Genomic DNA, 23943 nt, shown 5'->3' with positions numbered 1-23943 from the left:
TTTAGGTACATTGCTTTTGAATGTGCACCTGAATAAGTTTTTGAGTTGCTGTTTAAGAGTGTGCTCCTTTTTACCTTGTGTTGAAAACACATTGACAACCCATCATGATATAAATGACTAGAGCAATCTTTAATGGTATTTATAATATGGGAGGTTTTGTGAGCAATCAGTTTGTCTCAGTTACAGGGATAAGTCAGTTAGAGGAATGATTAACATCTGAAACCCTCTGTTCAACTGCTGAGATGAACTATTTCAAATTCTATAGGTTTTGGCTGTACTTTTGGCTGTACTTTAACTTTAAATTCTAAAAAGGAAAGTCAGTCCACACTTTGTCCCCTCTTGGCCTGTACAAAATGACACTTGTTTTTGTTTTGTTTTGTTTTGTTTATATTTTTCTCCAATGTTTTAAATTAATCTTAAATCTGCATTAGACAGACAAAATTGTATATACACATTACTAGGTCTCAAGAAAACCAAAACAACTACAACTACTAAAACAACTAAAGAAATATAAAACAGCCAACAATACAAAAACTGCAGAACTAGGATCAAAATAGGATTCACTTTCAAGTAAAATAAAAAAATAACGCTGAGAGATTTGGATTGGATTGTCTGCTGTGTACGACCTTTAAGAGTCTTCTGTTGTAGGAGAGGAACTGAGAGTTTTAAATGGGTGTACTGGCATGCAAAATTACCAGCACATTTATGGATTGTGTCTTTAACAGAGGCTGACTACTCATTTTGTATTGGATTGTGCATGCTGCAGTGACCAGAGGGACTTATTATTATTCAACACAGTTTTGGTTTATATGAAGAATTTCAAATTCCTTAAAGGGTTTTTAGTTTATGATGTAAGCATTAAACAATCCTCCACATTGACTGAGTGGAGTGTCCAGCACCCATGTGCCTTTAAGGTTGCCTCTGAGAAATGAGTGACTTGGAGAGGGTGAGGGGTCAAGCGTGTGCAGCTCTGTACCAGGCCTTGATTCTCTGCAGTGTGTGGGGGTTGGTTTCTTTGTTGTTGACGATGGTCAATAGGCCATTCCACATTAAGCTTCAGAGATGCTAATTTATATTAGCTAGAATGTTACATCCAACTCTGACTGCCTGAGACATGGGTCTGTCCCCTGTCCTAGGTTAAAGCAAGTGGCACACAGTGCTTATTTAGCTGGTACAACATCTCTGGATTATTGGGAAGAACATCCTAAAAGTTTACAGATTGGGCATATAATTCTCCACTCAAATTCCCACTAGCTTGAATACTGATACAAAGTAGTACTTTTTACTGGATAGTTAAATATTTGAACATATTTAATCACCTAATAATTACATGAATTTCATGGCAAACCATTGTGATGTTACATAGTTTATTGTGCCAAGTTAACATTTAATTGTTCTAATCATAATAAAAGGTTTGGTTTCAACTATAGGAGTAAAACAAAACTAAAGAGTAAGAGTGATCGTCTGATCATCATGTTAAACATATTCAGGAAACAGAAATAAAATGTCAGAATGCAACATTGAGCCAAAGAAAAAACATGGTGGATTATTGTAGTTTTGTAACATAGGTTTTGTTATTGATCTGTAATGTTGAATTTATGTAGTCCATTTTTCACCTCCTGAACCCTTTTCATTTGAGCTGCAGTGATATAAATTTAAAAGGTTTGGTCATAAATCAGTTTGAACTTATATGAAAATAAATAGTTTTCTAACCTATAAAACATTTAATGGGGGCAAACGTGTATGCATGCTTAACACAGCGCTGAGAAACAAAAGCATTTTTTTAAGTGACTGTAAGATTTAAAACAGCAATGCAACTTTAAAATGGCCTCCCCAAATAATATGTCAAGATCCACTACATGGTATTTTTTTAACAGTTTAACAATATACCATCAGTAGTGTATCAGTGTATCAGCCGCACTACCATCAGTAGTTGCAATTTATTTATTAGTTATCAAGTAGTATTGACAAAGTGAAATTAACAGTCATTTAACAGCCAGCTTAGGAAAAGATGACACTGACATGTAAAATTATCAGCACATTTATGGAGCAGAAATGCATCCCTAAAGGAGGTTAAATATTCATTTGTTTGTGAAAAAATTGTTGTTCATCTCTAAGATGTTAAACATTTTGATTCAGTGGTGCTCTGCATTATTAAGTAAGCAATCACATGGTGTTATAGATATATTGTTAGATTTATGAGCCTTCAGTTGATGAAGCTGACAAAAATATGTAATTTCCTCTACACTGAAGAGGTGGAGTGACCAGCACCATATGATTCTCAGATCCTAACTTTGAATGTTGAACAGTGGAGACTGCTGCCACTGAGAAGTGGAAGGTGACCTGCAGTGAGTGAGGGGTTTGACTCTGTGCAAGTCAGTCTGTGAAAATCTGTCAGGCCTTGATTCCCTGCAGTGCGGGGATGGTTTCTTCTAGCTGGCGATGGCACATGACACATTGAGCTAAGGGGTTGCTAACTTCTCATATCCAAGATGCTGTATCTGATTTAGACTGACTGAAACGTGGCTTATTCCCCCATCCTGGGTTTTAACAAGTAGCACACACTGCTTATCTTGGTTAGTACAACATCCCTGGATTATTGTGGAAGAACACCCCCTGAAAGTGTACGGAGTAGGCATACAATTCTCCACTTTAATTCCCATTTTAAATACTGTTTTTTTTTTCAAAACTTGTACTATTATGGATATTTAAGTAGTTGAACATATTCAGTTACCTAATGATTACATCTGTTATTTCATGACATACCATTTTGATGTTGCACAAGTTATTGCCTCAAGTTTACATTTCATTATTCTAATTATAATAAAAGGTTCTGTTTTAACTAAAGAGGTAAAACAATACTACAAATTAGATACTCTGTAAAGCATCTACAAACATTATTTAGATAGTTAAAATGTTGTCAATGGTTATTGATTGTATGGAGTAAAAACTAATTTGGCCCTTTTAAATGTTTTATAGGTGAGCTACATAAAAGAGTACATGTTTGTGTCCTGATTGTGTGATTATCATTTTAAACACATATATGAACAGAAAGTCAATGTTGACATGCAACTTTGAGCCAAAGATAAATGTAGTGGGTTATTGTTGTTTTGCAACTTTTGTAACCTATTAAAATTTAATGAAGGGCAAACATGTATGTATACCTTACAAAAGTGCTTAGAAAGACATTATTTATTAAGTGACTCAAAAAGATTTAAATAGCAACTGCAACTTTATAATGGTCTTCCAAATAGTATTTCAAGATCTGCTACATGGTATTTGTTAACAGTTTAACAGTTTATTACCATTAGCAGTTTATAGAAACCATCCAAACAATGTTTATAAACAGTTTTCAAACCAACTATTAATAGTTAACAAAGTGTTATAAATATTTGGTCTATCTATCCAAGAGATATTTATATTGTATAATTTACTTTTTTGTTTTTACAAAGGTTTACAAATTAGTTGGAAACCATTAATACTTAATTTATGTATTTATACAAGACTGTATAAGTCTTGGTATTTGACTAATAAAATAACAATCTATAACATTTACTTATAATGGGTAAAAGTTAATTAGTTATCATTTCTTCATTGGTTATCAAGGAGTATTGACAAAGTATAATTAACAGTCAGTTAACAAATTATTATTAATGATGCCTATAATACAGTATTGCCAGCTTCAGAAAGATGATACCGACCGTAAAATTACCACATTTATGGAGTAAAGATGCATCCCTAAAAGAGGCTGAGTATTCATATGTGTGAAAAAAATGTTATTCATCTCTGTATGATCTATGTACATTTGATTCAATGGCTTTATGCATTCTTTAGAAAGCAATCTGTCTTTATTACATTCACACACAGTTTTATAGATATATTTTTATATTTTACTTGGCCTTCAGTTGATGAAGTGGACAAAAATATGTAATTTCTTCTACACTGAAGAGGTGGAGTGACCAGCACCCATATGATTCTCAGATCCTAACTTTGAGTGTTGAACAGTGGAGACTGCTGCCACTGAGAAGTGAGTGACCTGCAGTGGGTGAGGGTTTGATTCTCTGCAAGTCAGCCTGTGAAAATCTGTCAGGCCTTGATTCCCTGCAGTGCGGGGATGGTTTCTTCTAGCTGACGATGGTCGTTGTAGTGAGGACATTACACATTGGGCTTCAGGGTTGCTTACTTCTCATATCCTAGATGTTGTATCTGACTGAAACATGGCTTTTCCTCTTTCCTGTGTTAAACAAGTGGATGTTGGGTAAGATAATGTTAAACTGTAAAGAGTAGAAATACAAGCAGAATTCCACATTTGTCGTCAATTGCACAATTGACTTCAAGCTATTCAAAAAAAGGAGTTAAACATGTTTTTCACGTGAAGAAACATCTGCTGGGAAGTGACATAATAACCACATGTATGTAATATCACTGAAATAATTGAAAGGTAATTATTTATTAAGTGGCCCTCTAAAGCAGAATCTTGGCTCTCAGTGGCTCTGTTTGTCTGAATTTTTAACGCAATGGCCATCAGAAACACATTAACATTAGTTAAACTTTAAGTGCTAAAGAGTTGTTTCAGTTGACAACACTGGAATGTAAAGACCTGTAAAGCTGAGTGTCAATGTAAACTTATTTTTAGCAATCTCACATGCCTTCATGCACACTCTCTGTGCAGTGGCTGACAATGCTGTATACCAGCCCTGTATTTGCCAACTAATTTACAACTCTATGTGTTACCAACTATAGTTATCAAAAACAACCAAAAAATAGATATAACAATAATAAAAACTTAGTTCTGGGTTGCACAAACCTCTTTGAATGGGGTCAACAGAAGATAACTAGTAGAAGGCCCATTCATAGATGTGTATCCTGCTGTGATGGTTTTGAGATGAGGTGTTGGTGGCTCATCACCATTTCAATGCCCATCAAAAACACTAACATACCAGTTCTAAACTTTAAGTGCTAAGAAAGGTTCTAGTACAAAATACTGGAATTTAAAGTCCTGTATAGCTTAGTGTCATTGTGAACTTATCACATTATTATATTATTTATTATGTGCCATTCACTTCATGCACACTCTTTGTGCACTGTGACAATGCTGCATGCCAGTGTGTGTAGTATATGTTATAGACTGTAGTCATTAAAAACAAACATCTTTTGAATGGGGTCTAGATTAGATAATGCTAAAATACGCTTACAAACACAGGTGTTTCATCCATCACTAAAAAACTATTCATTTTGAACACAATGGAACACATTACAAAACAAGATATTTGGTGTTCAAATCCATTACCTATCATAATAAGCATGAAAAGGCCTTGAGAAATACATAAAAAGACAAGGCTAAAAACCAAAAATGAATGGCCATGACCTTTGACCCATAAAAGCTGCACTGCATTAAATACCAACATGACTGAAGGATATCACAAAATGAGCTCAGGGACACTAAAAACCACTGACAGTGGACACAGTTTATCACTGTATCTATAAATACAAATTAAGACTTAACTATGCAAAGTGAAAGCCAGATATCAACAAAATCCAGAAACACTGCCAACTTCCCCGGACCTGAGCTCATCTGTCACGTCACAGTGAATATTAAGACAAGTTATAATTGTGTTCACATTATAGCCTTTATTTTAAAAAGCTACAATGGCAACATTTCTGGTGCCAATTTACTAAACAATGAGAAGCTTTTACTGAATAGATACATTTTTGTATTAGATGTTTTCTCTTTACAAAATGCACCTTTCTATTTCTTTTCATTAATCTATGGTGGAGTGTGAATATCACTCTGTCCTATCAAAAGGAACTTGTGTCATTATGTACCAGCCAACTTGGGACCATTAAGCTTTATTCTATATGTGTGGCCCTTTTTTCTGTAATGTTGATCAACAGCAAGAAAATGCATTCTTATGCATATAAATTGAAAACGCACATACATTGTAAAAGAGATCCTGTGCTTGTAATAACTCTTAATGGAATTTCAGTAAAAAGTCTGATAATAAATCTATTTTTATGATTAATCAGCAAATACTGTTGCTGACCTTTATATCGTTTGGTCCTTTCTGGGAAACCCTTCATTGTAAGGTGAACATCTAAGTAGGAATTCCAGTATGTTTTTTCCATGGCCAAGGATCAAGCCAGTATGTGTGATATCTCTGATCTAGACACTAGAGAGAAGTCTCAGACTTGTAATGTCATGAAGTATAAAGTCTGGAGCTGCTCCTTCTGCTCATCGAGAGCCTAATTTTGGGGACCAACAGAATGTTTGTTATCCCATAAACCCAAATGAACTTTATTATATTGGTGTTGTCAGTTCTGTAACAGAAAATGTTCCCATATACTTATAACATTGTTCTGGCTGTTCTCAGTGTCATCTAGAAAATCTTTCACAATTTCATGTCAATGGAGCAACTCTACACTTTATATCACATGACATCACAAGCACTCCAGTTTTTTGGATATGGGAGCGAGTTGCCCATGTTTACTAATGTTTTAGACTGCCTTAGATCATAGAAATAATATGTATGTATTTTTAGAAATGGGCATAATTTCCCATTAATACAGTATCAAGCCATAAAAAGGTTAAGCCAGCCACTAAAGTTGAGCCTTTATATTCTGTTACACAAACATACTAACAAATCATATTTGAAGAAGAAATGTAACATTATTCAGATGAGATTTTTTTTTTCACAAGTATTATTAAATATGTTTGTATGTGCTTTACATGGTTGAGTGTGAATGTCACTCCGTGCTATCTAAGAAGGAACTTGTGACATTATGCCAGCCAACAGTGGACTCATGTCATTATATCCTACTCAAGGGTGGACCTTCTTCTGTAATGTGCACCAACAAACAAGTTGCATTTCTTTAAGTACAGACTGAGAACACAAGTATATTGAAAACTTGATTGACATTCACTACTTGTGAAAACTGGTCAGGTAAGTATTTTGGAAATTGAACAATTTTAAAGGTCAAGTCAAAGTTTGATGTTACATAATTTTAATTTAAAACTCCTTTTTTAGTTTTCTTACAAAAGGAAATGGAGTGTGGACATTTTTTTTTTCTTTTTAGAGTGCAAGAAGTTCAAAGAGTACAAACAGAAATCGACTTATGAAGGCCCATTCATAGATGTGTATCCTGTTGTGATGGTTTTGAGATGAGTTGTTGGTGGCTCATCACCATTTCAATGCCCATCAAAAACACTAACATACCAGTTAAACTTTAAGTGCTAAAGAAAAGTTTCAGTTTACAATACTGGAATGTAAAGTCCTGTAAAGCTGAGTGTCATTGTGAACTTATCGTAACATTTATTATGTGCCTTTCACTTCACACACTCTCTGTGCACTGTGACAATGCTGCATGCCAGTGTGTGTAGTATGTGTTACAGACTGTAGTCATTAAAAAACAAACATCTTTGAATGGGGTCTAGATTAGATAATGCTAAAATACACTAACAAACACAGAGTGTTTTCATCCATCACTGAAAAACTATTGTGAACACAAAGGAATACATTACAAAACAAGATATTTGCTGTTCAAATCCATTAACTATCTGCCATAATAGCATGAAAGATTTAGAGAACCTTGAGAAATCTCTGCATAAAAGGGACAAAGGCTAAAACCAAAATGAATGGCCATGACCTTTGACCCATAAAGCTGCACTGCATTAAATACCAACATGATATCACAAAATGAGCTTGGGGACACTGAAACCACTGACAGTGAACACAGTTCATCACTGCATCTATAAATGCAATTTAAGACTCTACTATGCTAAGTGAAAGCCAGATTCAACAAAATCCAGAAACACCACTGACTTCTCTGGACCTGAGCTCATCTGTCATGTCACAGTTGATTTCTTTCTTTTGGAAGCAAACAGCTTTTAAGGATTAGTCACAGACTTGTGTTAAATCATTTTATAGTGATTAACTAATTAAAATAAATATATTATTTATTAAAATAAGTAATTATATTGCTGATCATTTTATGTATAATGTTACTCGTTTATAGATTTATTTTCTGAATTTTTGGTGATACATTAGTAGTTACAATTGGTCTGGTCTAAATATACATATATATATATATATATATATATATATATATACATACATAAAACAAAGACAACAATAAAGTTATTAACAGTATATATTGCAAGCAATAAAGTTTACATACCCATTTTTAAAGATACAAATGAAGTTTTAGTGAAAAAGAAGCACTCTATAGGTGAGAGAACCAGGATAAACCAGTTTGACTGCAGTATATGGATGTCCCCCCTTTGATAGGCAGGCGCTCAAGAAGGCTTCAGGTCCCCTCTTGGCAATTTCTTTAAAAATTGTAAAAATCACATTGCAGTAATATTGTGAAAGAAGACCTCAAAAGTAAATTTTCAATTCTAGTTTTGTATTTTTAAAATGACTGCTAATAAAGGTTCCCTCTTGGATAGTACACTTAGATAGTCCCCTATTATTCATGTTAGCATGTGTGTGTGTGTGTGTGCGTGCGTGTGTGTGTGTGTGTGTGTGTGTGTGTGTGTGCGTGTATGTGTGCAAAAATAGAGTGTACAGAAGTCTAGAATGTCTTACTCAAGTAACTGTGGTAAACAGAGCTGACCTGTGGCTGAACCAGAATTTGGCACTTTGCATGCCGACAAAACACGATTATGTTAGGGAAACATTTTTATACACTCTATCCCAAGACGAAAAAACAGTGTGAAATTCTGTATTTGTGTTTATCAAAGACATTTCTTTTGATATCGGAAGCAAGCCTACTTCAAAGTAAATCTTGTGTTGACCCCAGTTCCTGAGAATTTCTTGACAGTTCCCCATAAATCTACCTGGTACATCTACATGGTAAATACATAAACACAACATGAACATGGTTGAGAGAAAACAACGAGTGACCTTTTACCCCACATAATATTGTAAACACATAGAAAGTTAGTCCATTTTTAAATATATATATATATATATATATATATATATATATATATATATATATATATATATATATATATATATACACACATATATATATATATATATATATATATATATAGATATATATATATATATATATATATATATATATATATATATATATATATATATATATATATATATATATTATAGCATGGAAATGATCACAAAATCAGGATTACTCATATTTGGTCTATTTTTTTAAGATAACCTTGGCATTATTGGTTTTATCTTTTAACATAGATTAGGATGTTTTTGTTTCCCTCCCATGCTTCCCATCCTCATTCTCCTATCATCAGCGCTGCCTTGATGCTAACACAATTTGGAATGGCACTGGACCATCTTCCACATTAGGGTTAAATCATCCATTTGATTGCAATTGACATAATTGGAAAATATTCTAATAATGTCTTTCCAAAATAGCAATTAAGAGCAGTGAAGCCATAGGCAACCAGAGAAGACCGAACTGAGAATGGAGGCAGAGAGGAAATGATGGGAAGAAGGCGAGAAAAAGAAAAGAGAAAGCTTTTTACGAGGCCAGCCAAGCAGCAATTGCTCTGCACAGTTGAGCAGTGGAGATAAGCCACAAAGCAGATGCCTGCATATCAAGTGCTTGCCTTAGTTGCCACATTTCCAATAGCTGACTCACAGCTCTGATTTGCCAAAGGACAGGGGTGTATGTTTGTGAATGTACTGTATTTTTTCTGCCCTATGTGCGTGTGTGGCTGTCAGTGTGTAGGGATCTAGAGGTTTCTGGGATTAGGAAGTGTTCAAGACAAAGGGAAATGTCTTTGAGAGGGTCACGGTTTGATTATTACCTTTGCTCAGCCTCTGCGACAGGAGCAGAGCAGGAGGCATCGATCATGTGTGGCTCCGTGACCGCAGGAGCTATTCGAGATGCTAGGGGAGACAGATCAGTGGTCCACCGCTAACTTAAATGAGCTGATTGCAAACTGAAATATAGTGGCTCCACTGACATCTGTGATGGCACTGATGTTACCAAGGCTAAACATATAGGACGACAGAGATACTGTATGATGCTCTCTACTGAGCACACATGGACTCTCGATTTAAGTGATAGATCAGCATGTAAAATTGTGATTCATATTTGCAGATGTGTCAGTGCAGCTCTGTCAGATCAAATAATTTTTCAGTGTGTTTTCCATCCTTGGGTGCGCAGACAGTTCTGCCCTATCATTCTCAATAATGGCTTTTGTTTTCTGTCTGCAGCATTGATGCTTCCAATCATGTTTTCATCCTTGTTCAATTTCGACTGTTGACAACAAGTCCCGGTGAGGCTCTGACACGTCCCTTTAAAATGCAATCTGTAACCACTTTTCAGGGGAGACATACACTGGAGGAAATTAAGAACATGAGCATTTCTCCTGTGCTATGCAAATTTTCTTTAACACATTTGTCTGATGTGAAATTATAGCTGAAAACCTTGATTTGTCTTTTATTCAAGTAATTACCAAATACATATCCTGCACTCTGAATATACAGACATAAACTGCATCTGGGTGAATGTACAAAAAGGAAAAGTGACTGAACAAATTATAAAGCTAAGACTAGTAATTATTCTCAAGATATTTATTGTATTCCCAGTGACTATGCCTTAAAGAAATACAGAGAACATGAATTGATGATTGTCTGAAATACTCATAACCACGCTGTGTGAGTATGCTAATTAAGCAGTGTGTTAGAGGGCTTGTGAGACTTAAAGAAATGAAGAAGAGACGGAAGACCGAAGCTGTAGCTTTAAACGCAAACATCAGGGCACCGCGGCCAATTAACAGGCACTCTGCAGTAGGAAATGCCAGAGCACATGAGATAGCAGATTAGCATTAGAAAACAGCATTATTACTGAGTGGGGCCTGTGAGAGTGGAGCAGAGTGTCAGTGATTTTTCTATTGCTGATTAGACAAACGTAAACACCAAGATGAATGTTGTGTGAAAACTGGTTATTGATTTTGCCTGTCGAGAGACAAAATCTCAGAAGGACTATTGAACCACTTCTAGGCATCGGAGATGCAGATGGATTTGTCTTTAAAGGTCAATAGAGATGATGCATGCTGGGTCGAGTCTACGTTTAGACATTAAGAAGAGTTCGACCAAAGTTTGTAGATTTGGGAGGAAGTTAGGATGTTATGGAGATATAAATTTACAAGAAGTGGATTGAAAAGGTTACCACATGTAACTGACTCTTTCCATTTTTAATGATTGGACGAAAATACATAGTAATGTTTGATTATACAAACACACGTGGTTGACGTATTCTGATATATCAAATGTGTGGAAATGACTAGAAAGCGCATATGTATTTTTAGTTGACTGCAATTACTATTCAAATATGATTTCTTTTAAACATATTATTCATTAAATATACATCTCGACATACAGAGTTTTAAATTATATACTATACTGCTCTTTCTCTATAAGACGGTGTAGAAATTATCCAAAGTGATAACATTTTTTTGACACCTAGCTGTTTAGCATTTATGAGCAATGTATAAATAGTAATTGTGTGCACATATAAGGGCATTTTAAAGTCAAAACGTTTTATGTTTATAAACTTATAACTGTTAGTCAGTGATTAACAACATAATATGACACACGTTATAATTACATAAAATATTTTCATGAATTTCACATTCTTCACTGAGCCACTTTCTGGTCAAAGCTTTTTTGCATGCCACAAACACTCTCAAGTATTTATCTTGCTTTGCACAGTGAAGCTCCTCTAGATCACCGAGATACATGTGTCCTTTTCTAATCTAATGCAGAATAATCAAGTTTAAAAGATATATAGAGCAGCACGCAGTGTACATCACTGGGACTTTATCGCTCACTTTTGATTTATTTGCACATCCACAAGCAGGCAATTTGTAAACAAGTGAAGGCTGCATGGGTTTAGCCTTTTGATCTGACAGATCATTAAATGTATGACTTTGGGAAGATATTTCACACAGCAGTCAGGTTACGGATAGATTCATAAATGATAACATCCCTGGGTAGAGTCCTCGTCCGAATAGAAAAAAAAACAAACTAAAGAAGACTCATCACTAAAACAGCAATGTTCCAGACATTTTCTACAGCAGTGTATGCAAGAATCTTTATATATCAGAGATTTCTGCAACTGCTATTTTGCAGTCTGAACAGATTTCACTGATCTGTAAGGAAGAGGATTAAGTAAAACCCCCTGAAACTGTTTATATTTCAGGTTCAAGTTCGGTTTTTATCACTTGTGTGGAAATTATGTTTGCATAAAGTCAGAGAGTGTGGCATTGCACAGGCACGCTCACACGCATAAAGTGCACACTACCGCAAAAAGAAGCATAAATATGGTGTTTCATTACTCAGCATTACATCAATAGCGAAACATCTTTATTTCCTCACAGTAAATCAGATCCACTTCACAATGAACCGTGTTGCCAGAAATCAATTTTATGGTCACAGCCTTATCTCCATTTGTTTAATCGAGTTATGATTAGTGGCACAAAGCATTTAATCGTGCTAATTGCATTGATTTTACTGCAACTGTGCAATTAAATGTATTTTGAGAGCATATAGAAAAGTTTCTGTTTTAAACTTCATGCTATCACACTTGCCAAAATCACATTGGGGTATTTACATGCACGCAGGCTTGTTATGTTTCTATTGGACAAGTTTATTTGGCAAGGAATGGGACTTGATATGCTAATGAGCTGCAACAGATCGCTGCCAGCGGAATTAATTTGTAAGTTACTCCCGACCGATTTGAAATGATTAATCATCAGATTAATGGCCGACACAATAATGAAGTAAAACACTGAAATGTGCACCTTGATCACACAATATCCAGAGTTCAGCAAGGGGCAGGAACCGAAACCTGCCTGTATGAGCTATAAAGTTAGCAAATATACACTGTAAAGAAAGTAAAAGAACTGCTAAATGGACCCTGGTTGAAATCTGGAAGAGTATGGATGCGGATATTATCTCGACAGTAAATACCGGTCTTTATTCTTTTCATCTTTCAGTTGATTACCACAAAAACAATTGAAATCCTTTCAAATAATGGGGTATTACTGTGTTTCAGTCTAAAATTACACGCCACATCAAAGGTGTGATGCTGTGCTGTTTGATTCGGGAACATTTTGTGGCTTTTAGTCAGACTGTGTGAGTGACAGCAGCAGGGAATCAGAGAGGATTAACTCAGTCTTTAATGTTTCCACCCTGCATGCAAAACAGTTGAGCTTGTCAGTTAAGATTGCATCCACAAAATGCTACAAGGGAGGTCATGAGAGGGAGATCAGTGGATTTTGAGCACAATGAAGGATGCATGTGAAGCCTCTTTACATGCATTGTAATGGTAATATTACATGCGGATAAAAATGATGCAGGGAGATACATTAGGTTAAACGCTATATCCTATAATACAGTAACCTTAATTGGTAAAAAAAAAAAAAAAAAACTTCTATCCTACATTGCACAATGACATAAATTGCATTTTAATATAAGATAAAGCTCTGACAATTTGAAGCAAAAGGGAGCACATATCAATTCTGTCTTTGTTTAATTTAGTGCTGAATAAAACCTGTTTAGATTATAGAAACAGAAGAGATGCCAGAGACTAAAGCGAGGAAACGCCAGTGACTCATCACAAATGTTTAGTCACTGACAGATAAATTCTTATACAAAATAAAGCAGATGCATCTGAACAAATGTTGAACTCCTATAAAAGTATGAATTCATTATTTTAGCACGGAAGCATCTCCACAGCTGGAGATTTAGCGCCACTGAACCGAGAAAAGGATTAGCTTTTTGGTGCAGCTTGTTTTCTTAGAATGAAAAGGTGCAATATGAATACATTAAAAGTATTTTGGCATTGTATAATATTTTACATTTTGGTAACACTTAATGATAAGGGTAAAAAAAAAACAGAACAAACAAACAAACAAAACATGCTTGATAAATTTATACACACCTCATGATTTGGTGAATTAACTGCATAATGAATTCCTGTTCAAGAAAAGTAACTATGATTTTACATCATTTATAACCGTGATCATGAATTAATGAATGCTAACTCACAGTTACTTCATGCATTAACTAAAACTGCTCGAATCCAATTCAACCCATCTTCATACCCAGGGTGTAAAATATGCCTGCCTGATGTCTTTGGATCCTGTTTCTGATGCACAATTACCTAACAGTGTCTGTATGTGATGCAGGGGCCTTTCAGCTAACGCCAGTGTAAGCCTGTCCATGGCATAATGTCGTATAAGTAGTGAGAAAGTCTGAGTAGGCCAGGAGGGAAAGGCTCGTGGATTGGTCAAACACAAGGTGAACTTTCACCAAGGAGACTGATGTTTGTGTCCCATGAATAACAAAAGGCAACTTGAGTCATTTCAACCAAACAATGCGGTTAATGTTGTACATCACATGCCACAGTTGTAACATGATGTAGTCACTAAGTTATGGTAACAAATGTAGTGAAGCATGATTGTTTAAACTTGTCTTTTTCACTCAGTAACTCATGGCAAGACCCTTGATATTGCTCTGTCTAATAACCTGCTGGAGGGATTTGGTTTAAGTCTCTTTAATGCACTCCTGTCTTTTAACAACAACAAAAAATACAAATAATACATTAAAAAAAGTAATAATAATCACAATTCACCTCCTGGCTTTTAAATTTACTCAAAGATCATCCTGCAAACAAATATCTCATATCTCTTTAAGAATAGCTATCAATTAACAGGATTCCATTAAATCTTATAAGGTATTTGCATGTGAACAATAATTCATTGATGATTAATTAACTACTTACTAGTCATAGTGACTTGAACATGTTTTTAGTTGTGAGCAACAAGAATTCATAATTCATCCTGCATTAAGTCCTTCATTAAATCATAATTAGTCATACATTAGATATATATTACTTTTTTTATGGTGCTTATAGTGTCATGAGGTGTTGGGATCACTGTCAGTGTTGAGGAAATAAGTGCTTCCGTCATTTCTTTTTATTTCTTAAATATTTTTTCATTAATTACTGTGTCTTTAAAATAACTGCTTGTCAACATCAAATTCAAATTAAACTGTGATACATGAAAGATAAGAATACTTTGTTATAAATTTTATCTCATTAAGCATCAAGTGTTTTAGCTACTATACTATGCATACAAGCTATTATGAATTCAAACAGAATGATCAAAATTTTAATATTTATAGTCTACCGTTTCTTTCTGCTTGCTTATCAATATTGCAGGGCACACAAACTGCACAGTCTGCATTAACCATGTCACACCAGTGAGGTAACATTATTAAATAATCAGACGATCAATATCAATCACACTTTATCGCTGCTGAACCAGCAGAGGAGAATGGACAGGGGGTTATCTTCACGTTCTTTTTCAAGAAAAAAAAGAAACATCTAATCCTGTTTAGGTTTCAAACAGTTCAATTTCGCTGTCAGCCATGTGGAATTCAAAGAAAACCCATGGGGTGCCAGAAAAAAATTTTGTGCCTGCAGCAGGCAGCCATACAGCTTACTCAGACCTTAAAGATAATCAGTCAGTCAAGCGGCAGCACAACTCTTTTGATACAAATAAACTTGGGCAGGTTTCATGTGGCCATGGCCGATTATATGTTCAGTTCGCCAGGAGTTCTGGGGTCGGGACTTTGCTGAGCATGCACTGCATTAAACTTCAGTGGGATTCAACGTCTCTCCTCCTCTGTCTCTGCCTTTTGACTATCTCGACTGTCTCGCACGTCTGTAGACTGCATCCTCCCGAGAAAGCTGACAGATTCAGACTCTGTAGTGATTTGCTGACAGTAATTCTCACACTTTTACCAACCTGCTGCTGTCAGGGAGGTGCTGGCAAAACATTGAATTTTTTTATTGTCTCACAAAAACAAAACAGATAGTAGAGTGAAGAGACATGCTGTCACAATGAGTGTTCACTTTACATACCCACAGTAATGCAGCAGCATATGCTCTCGCAGACTGTGTATTAATGTAGTCAAGTCAAGTCTGCGCAGCTGACTCGCACATTAATCTGTGTAGAAATACAAGTGGTATTTGTCATTTATTGTGACACTTGGCAGTCACTTAGATACTTTAAGTTGGTGGAGTGTTTTGCTCGATTGAATAACATCCTTTGAGTATTTAATTGCAACAACACTTATTAGCCTTTTCCAAAATCAGTGCAATGCAGACTCTTATTTTGGTACATGGACTGAAGAGCTGAAGAAGTGGAATTTTCTTTGATTGTTGTATTAGCAAAATGTCATATTTGAGGGAATTACTATCAGAGTATGAGACACGGTTTGAAGTGATTCAGAAAAGCCTGGCATTTAATGACACTGCAAGATGTTTGATCCCGGCTCTCTGCAGAGTATGAACCCAGATGAGTTACTCATCCAGACGCCAGTTTTTGAATTTCTTCGTTTACTTAATCTAGTAGCTCATTCTCAGTCTGCAACACAAGGCGACAGTGAAGTCCCATCTATGCCAAGTCCTTAGAAACATAGGCTGATTAACCATGTAATTCCCACCACACCCTCTCCTCTCTGATTATCATTTACACTGTCAATTTGTCAATTTATGTATTGATGAGGAGCAATTGATAAATTCAGGCGACATATTATAAAGAGTGACAAACTATGATTTTTTTTTCTAAACCTAGCCAAACTGCAACCATTTCACATTTAACCCATGTGCTTAAAACTGTGACTGTTAACAGCCAAATATGGCATTTTTGTCATTATCTCCTGCCACCAGTATGGGCGCTAATTTAGGAAATGCTCCTATGGGTTGTATAAAAGTTAGTTCACTCCATGGTGGGATTACGCTGGACTGTCTGTATGCACCCAGAGCTCTACAACTCAACTTCAGTGCTGTACAGAGACAGAACAAAAGAGAAAAGTGAGCAAAGCCATAGGACTTCACCGTAAGTTCGGAAAATATGCATGTTACTTGAAAAAGCTATTTTGTTGAGTTGCCTGCAAAACTCTCTAAGTAATTTATGGTGGGCTTTTCTTGTGAAAGGTAAATGAAAGAGTGAAGTGGTAGTGCGCTGCCGTGGACAATGTGAACAATAAAAAAATGTTCCCTTCCTGGTTAATGCTGGCGAATAGCACAGAGCATCAGTGTTCACATAAGTTTATTCCAGCTATCGGTTGTGCTTTACTACCAAGTTCGTACAAAAGTTAACATTAGCTGTCTCCCTGCAGTTCGTTCACCATTCACAGCTGTTAAAGAGGAATATTTGCTAATTGAAAATATATGAAAAATAAAAATTGAAAAATAAAAAAAGCCCCCCACTGCTGTATTTGCACTGCAACATGAGACAAAAAAATTCTTTGCATTTGGTGTAAACACACCTTAAAAGAGAAGGAAGAAAGGGCCTGTGTGGTGGTATGGGTTGGAGAAACTAAAAATATGATTATAGCCATTGGTTTTGACAACAAACCAAATATATTTAGTAAAAAGAAGTTTAGGATACTTTCTGCTTACGGTTCATTCTAGACCTTTGGCTTTCTGTTGCATGAGGATTACACAAATAGTAGATAAACAATGAAAGAATATTCAGTAAATGAGATTGTCTTCTTACTCCGGTAGCTTGGTAAATAAAGCCAAAATAATTTTGCTGTCTCCTGTTCCCTGTTGGGGTTTAATGGAATTGTAATAATGTGAATACTTTAGTACCTTTTTTTTTACCCATGGAAGGAAATTTTCATCCTCCAGGGAGATTAAGGATAGGTTCAACTATAGGACAAGCTCCCTGAGGCTGGAGGGACACTTCAGCAGCTGAAGAATGCTGGACACACTGCCAAAAAAAGCGACCGCTGGGACACTACATCTTTAACATAATACACAGTATGTCCTAAATGATATTTGGTGCTACGGTATAGCTCTTTGTATGGCAGGAATTACTCTGCTTTTCTCATGTTGGTCTGACTGACCCAGAGTTGCAACACAGCACAAGTGTAACGTGTATTTTTATCAAATGGACATTTTTCAGCTTGATATTATGAAAAGAGATGTTTACTTGGTGTCTTCTTGGGGAGGTGGTTATTATTATTTCCAGGTGTGTGGTAATATACTGTAGATTTTATGTCTCTCAACTGGATTCCAGATTTTACTGCTTCTGAAGGCTGTAGAAAACAAATTTTTAACATTCACTCTCTACCCTTCAGAGATATTTATCTGCAATACATGCAGTTAAAGCGGTGTTTTACCTATTCTTAAGGCTGTATTCTTTTGTCTTTTTTGCCATTTTCCTTCATCCCCGCCAGAATTTGAATTATTATGACATGCATTTATCATTAGAGGCAAAACAAATTCACTCTACTGCTGTTCTTTATGAAGGTTAAAGCTCTTTATCTGCAGGGCCTCACAAGACGGATGGCGAGTAATAGCCTCCCCATCAGCACAGCTCACTCATAATTCTCCCAAAACAGGGAAAAAATAGGCTTATACTAAATCTTGTTAATAATTTATCTTTGGGGGAAAGCTAAGGCACAATGTGTTCCACATTTCATATTGAAAGATTTTTATGGATACAATTAACAGGTTCAAATGGTGTATTTTTGTCGAAGCAGCAGATAACACAAGAAGCATTTGTAAGGTGTCATGTAAAATGACAAAGTGTGCTTTTGCAATATCAGAGGTTGTTTGTCAGGTCTCTGTCATCATTTACCTTGTGCATTCACTCAGAGCTGAGAAGCTGTCGGAAGACAACAAATGATGAAGCATCAAAAAGGAAAGAGGGATGCCAAGAGATGATTTAAGCCCAAAATACATTGTCTAAACAAGGTCTCACTGTTACAAGCTGCACTTTTTGCTATAAATGAAATTAAACCAGAGAGGTCAACTACTGTGTGAGATCTATGGCCAGTAATAAGCACAAGAATAAAACTCTTGTGTTAATTCCTTGCAGGCTGACCCACACTAAAATACTTTTTCTAATATTAACAGATGTGGAAAATGTAGGAGAACGATGTGGTAAATTTAACGTTTTTTTTTCTATCATGAGTGGACAGCAAAGATTTGGTCAAAACAGCACACCATACTAGGAAAGTCCATTCACGTACAACGTGAAGGGACATACCGACTCTCAAAAACTGAAATCTTGCACATTTCTTTGTACCAAATGTGACTTTAGAATTAACAAATATGGCAGACGATGGGCAGAAAGAACTAGCTGTTTGTTTTGAACAACTTTTTACAGAAAATTCCCAAAGAAAAAATAGAAATATGGATAAAGTCAAGGAGAGGGCATAAACATGGACTGTACATGTTACAGCGCAAGCTGAGGTGAGTCAATTCTGATTTTAGTCCAATGTGGTTTTCATTTAAACCCTTTGAAGCCCACAGAACCACCAGAAACTGCTGGGGTCTTCCTTATAACAGATAATTTCATATTGTAAATATTAAACATTATGAATATTTGGACTTCTGAGCTGATCGCCTGATGTAAAACATACTCTTAACACACCCACACCACAGGGAAATCTGTCAGGATGAGCTTTAGAACCATCAAAAAAATCAGAGATGGTTGGGACGGTTGACAAGGCATCAGGCCGAAAAACATCTCGAATCTAATTTAATGTGCCCCGGCTTAAGATCCTGAGCTTCATGATTTAATGACAAAACAGGTTGGAAAGTTGCCCATTTAGTCATTCTGATTTTCCCCAGCATGGCCTTTGCAGGTCTTTTATTTTGATATCATCTCTGCTTGACAATGAGCCATCAATTAGTTAAGCAGCAGTTAAGTTTCTCATGTTTCAGCCACCTGTGTTCAATACTGTGGACTGTTGCACAGTTGGGATGTGATTCATTTTATTGGGTGTCTGAGCTTTCCATTTGTTCTCATCAACAATGCAGTCATCAGATGCATCTTTAGTTGGCACTCTCAGTTCTCAATATCATCCAACACCTGGCTGTTACACTCAGCACCCCCTGCCTTGCTGCAATTCAATTGTTTAGCTATCTCATCTCAGCTGTCACCATTTTCCTGTGCCAGCATCAAATTTGTGTAGCCACACATTTTAAAATATTTCCTGAGATTTCTGTTGTGGTTAGCAAGTGCAGTTAAATACTACAGCAAACACTCCTGGAGCAGCTAATTTGTCAGAAATACAACACAAGAGCAACTGGTGCCTCTGTTTGTAGAGTAGCTAAACAAATTTACACTGTTTAAAAAAAAAAGAAGACAGTCATTGATTTCTTGCTGCACTCACAGCAAATAGTTTTCCAGAGAGCAGTGGGGCACAGTAAATTTGGTTACCTTACAAAGGAGCTGGAGGAATGCGGCCTGTCGCCTGAAACTCTTCATCTGATATCTCACTGTGGCTGCTAGCTTCTTAATCCATGACTCCCTGCAAAAATAAAGAAAACGACCATGTTTTGTCACATCTGTGTGCACCTCATTGACAAACACACTGAACTTCCCCTGACTGCTTCACAGTGAAAGCCACTGCAGGTTTTACCAACTGACCAAATACAGTAATGGGAAGCATTACTGTATTTGGTCAGCACCAACAGTTAGGAGAGTGAACAGTGAGCATGATATCAGTTAGATCAAATTAAAGACAGCAACACTGGATTACATGCATACACACTGTTTCTGAGAATCTCCCGGACGTGGGAAATTTAAATCCAGCATGGGAATGGCGGACTCCGCCATTAATAATGACAGAAACTATCTAACGAGGTAATTACTAAATCCAAATGCATTTAATGGTTACTGTTAGACAAAAAAATCAGAAACAGCATTTGATTTACGATAATCTCAAAGGTATACTATGTAGGATTGTTGATTATTGTTTAGAAACATGCTCACTAGCAAAAGTGAAAGTAAAAGCCAATCCCAGATTCACTCTCGTTTGGTGTTTTGCCTCACTGTATTTGCGTTTTTTGGTGCTGTGCTGATGCCTGCTGCTTATGTCTGGCACTTGGAAACTGTTTTGTAAAGCCCCAACTTCACTAAAGTGCCGACAAACATCACAAAGACAGAAAATAACATGACAGTAACAAAATATAGATTGAGAGCAGCATGTTTGCAGCAAAATACACCACAAGACATATAGACAATAATATTTTAAATGGCTGGGACTATCAGAGAACAACAGTAACAACAAAAATATTACTATAAAAAACAATAAAGACGAAGAAGAAAAAAAAATATTTTAAAAACAATCTTGTTTTCAAATGTAAAATAGTAAGAGAATAAAGTAAATCAATAAAAACACTCTGAGATTGTTCTTTAACTGCCGAACAAACTGTATATCCTCTGGGAGCCATACTGTATTCTCTCTCACTATGTTTCTGTGTCTCCCTCTTTCTTTGTAATCCCCAAACTCCCTCACTGCATGTCTCAGGTTTTCGGTCCAAGGTCGGTGAATTACACAAAGCCTGTCAGCTTCCTAAATTCCAATTATGGTTTCGACCTCTGCTCTAAGCGTGTTGTGAGGAGTCCTTGACAGGCCCAACACAATCAGCCCCGCGGTCATTATCGTATATCAAACACATTGCAGCATTAGTGACAGTGTCAGTGCTCGAGGTGAAACCTTCATTTTATGAATGGTGGCCCTGACAAAGTGTCACATTATTGTGGATACAAATTTAGTCATATCTGCCAAATGAATAGGTGTTTGTAAATGAGTTGTAATAGAATAACAGGACTGCAATATGGAAAACATAACCGTGTTATGTCTTCTTAAAATTAAATTTTGAGTGCAAATGATGCACACACGACATAAATGAACGATCCAATTTTACAGTGATGTGTGCACTATAAAACACTGCTATGAATGCCTCCAGTTGTCAGTGGGCTGTGGTATCTTCATTTTCATACATCATTGTTAGTAGCCTGTTGGGTTGTAAGGGAGGGCTTTGCAAGCTCTGAATGTAAATCCTGGATGTTTTCCTTTCTTTTCACATCTTTGCTGTTTTTGATTCATCTAAAAGCAAAGCTGCCCCCCCCCCGATCTGTAATTTAAATAAACTCTTGTTTGTACTGACGAGTTGTTGGTGTTACGAATCTGCCTTTTCAGTCTTGTGTTTTGATAGGTTGTGACACACAGACCTTGTAAAGCTCTTTAGGTATTTCGAAATGACATCCTGCTTTCAGCAAGGTTAAGTGTATACAGGATGTAGCCCTGCATGCAATGAGCGCTTGGCCTGCTGGGACACAAAAATCTCAGGTCCTTATGTTGGTCCTTATGTATACCTGAGCATGCAAGACTTTGATTTTCCTGAAAAACAATCTATAGACCCATACAAACATAATCCCTCTCAATCATCACTTATGACTCACTGTGTGTGTGGCGGCATTATGTACCTGCATGGACTCTTCTCTCTGCCTGTATTTTCTTCTTATTTAGAATCTGGGGTTAACATTAACTTTTTTTTGGAGATATTGTTTTGCCGTGTTTAACAGTAACCAATAATTCCTGTAAAGTATACTTTAAAATTAGAGTGAGGGATTGAGCAGATGTGTCACCATTATTTCTTGTTTGGAAAGGCTTAATATATCTGTTTTTGTATTTATATATTAAATGTCATAAAGTGTTGATAAAAGGTGCATGGTTATAGGTGAGGCACAAAAGAACACTACCTTGAGCTTTTTTTTTAAGGCCTAAACCACCTGTTTTGCCATTAATATGCATTAGCGTTTTTCTTTTTGTCATTGCTGAGCCAGTAAAAAACATGACATGACTTTGTTGAGTGTGAATACCTGTGTAGCTACTGATGGATTTGTGAATATTTTTTTAAAAATTTGTTTCTATAGTTTTTGTCATCCTGACGCATTACGTCCTGACGCTGTTTACCTCACTTTTTCAAGGACAGAATGGGTCTAAACTGTACAAACTTAGTGAATATTAGTCACTCATACAGAGACGCATGCACACCCTAACACACAGCACATACAAACTCTTATTACCTGTGCATTTTTCATTTTTGTTTACTTGATTCTAGTTGTTAAAATGACAATTTAACTGCTCTTGTAATTGACTTGAGGCCATTATACACCAAGTCCTTATATTTTGTCCAAAAATGCTGTACTTTATAACACTGAATTGATACTGGTTTGACTTTCTGTATTTGTTTTTCTTCCGTTAAATTCTAGAGAGAGTTGTTTGACCAAGAAGCACCAAAGAAAATGTGGCGTAACCTGCAGGACACATACATCAGCAGCAGATAGTAATATTTAGGTGAATGATGATGACGATGAGAAGGATGTAATAGAGGATAAAAACCACACAGGTCACAGAGAGGGAGGACAGCTCAGCCTCTTCAGGCAGCCGCAGAATCAAATGCAAAATGTAAGGAGAGTGAGGACAGCCGGGAAGGTGACTCCACTGAAGAGAAGGAGGCAGATGTGTCTTGTATTGTGAATTTTTGCAACAATCAAAAAAATAAAAACAGACTCAGTGTGTAAGGTTCTGTGTGTAACGATTTTTATCGGATGATGGCTTGAAAAGAAAAGTGTGCAAAGGCCTTGAATTGTGAACACTAAATTCTCTTTGTCGTCACACCTTATCTTTTATCATTCAGTCCTTGTAATTGTTTAGGACATGCATGCCGTCAGCATTTCATTGTAGTTGCATTTCCACACTTTCCTTGTAGTACCCTGGGAGACCCTGGGAGACCCTATGAATCCTGTATGGACATGTGTTTCCTCTACAGACAGTACTCTTAAATATTGGTGGAGTTTTAGCCATGTCACTGCTTCAATAAATCCTCAACCTTTTAGAATAAGATCAGTATGTTCGGTGCCCCAACAGAGGGTTGACGAAAAACAGGATGGAATGGATTGGTTTTATTTGCACCATTCACAACTTTTGACAATGTAAAAGAAAAAATAACTGTTTAAATATGATACGAACTGAGCTGAACTCAACACGACTGCTTGCTCCTGCCAGGCACACTGTAAGCATTTGCACACGCAGGACATTAGCTGACCTATAGGCACAGACA

The 23943-nt window shown here is 36.2% G+C and overlaps 1 protein-coding gene across 1 annotated transcript in view; it reads right to left on the bottom strand.

Moving 5' to 3' along the window:
• fbxo15 (F-box protein 15) overlaps positions 1–23943 on the bottom strand; it is a 63000-nt gene that overhangs the window by 12455 nt on the left and 26602 nt on the right. Inside the window, exon 11 of the transcript XR_015775370.1 lies at positions 20249–20339. The gene's annotated coding sequence lies outside the window, so the exon portion shown is untranslated. The remainder of the gene's footprint in view (positions 1–20248; positions 20340–23943) is intronic.

The sequence above is a fragment of the Plectropomus leopardus genome, chromosome 21, assembly GCF_026936395.1.
Source record: "Plectropomus leopardus strain MGB_pleo_1.0 chromosome 21, ASM2693639v1, whole genome shotgun sequence".
Taxonomy (NCBI): domain Eukaryota; kingdom Metazoa; phylum Chordata; class Actinopteri; order Perciformes; family Serranidae; genus Plectropomus; species Plectropomus leopardus.
Note: the sequence above shows the minus strand (reverse complement) of the source record. Positions and strands in the feature narration are given on the sequence as shown.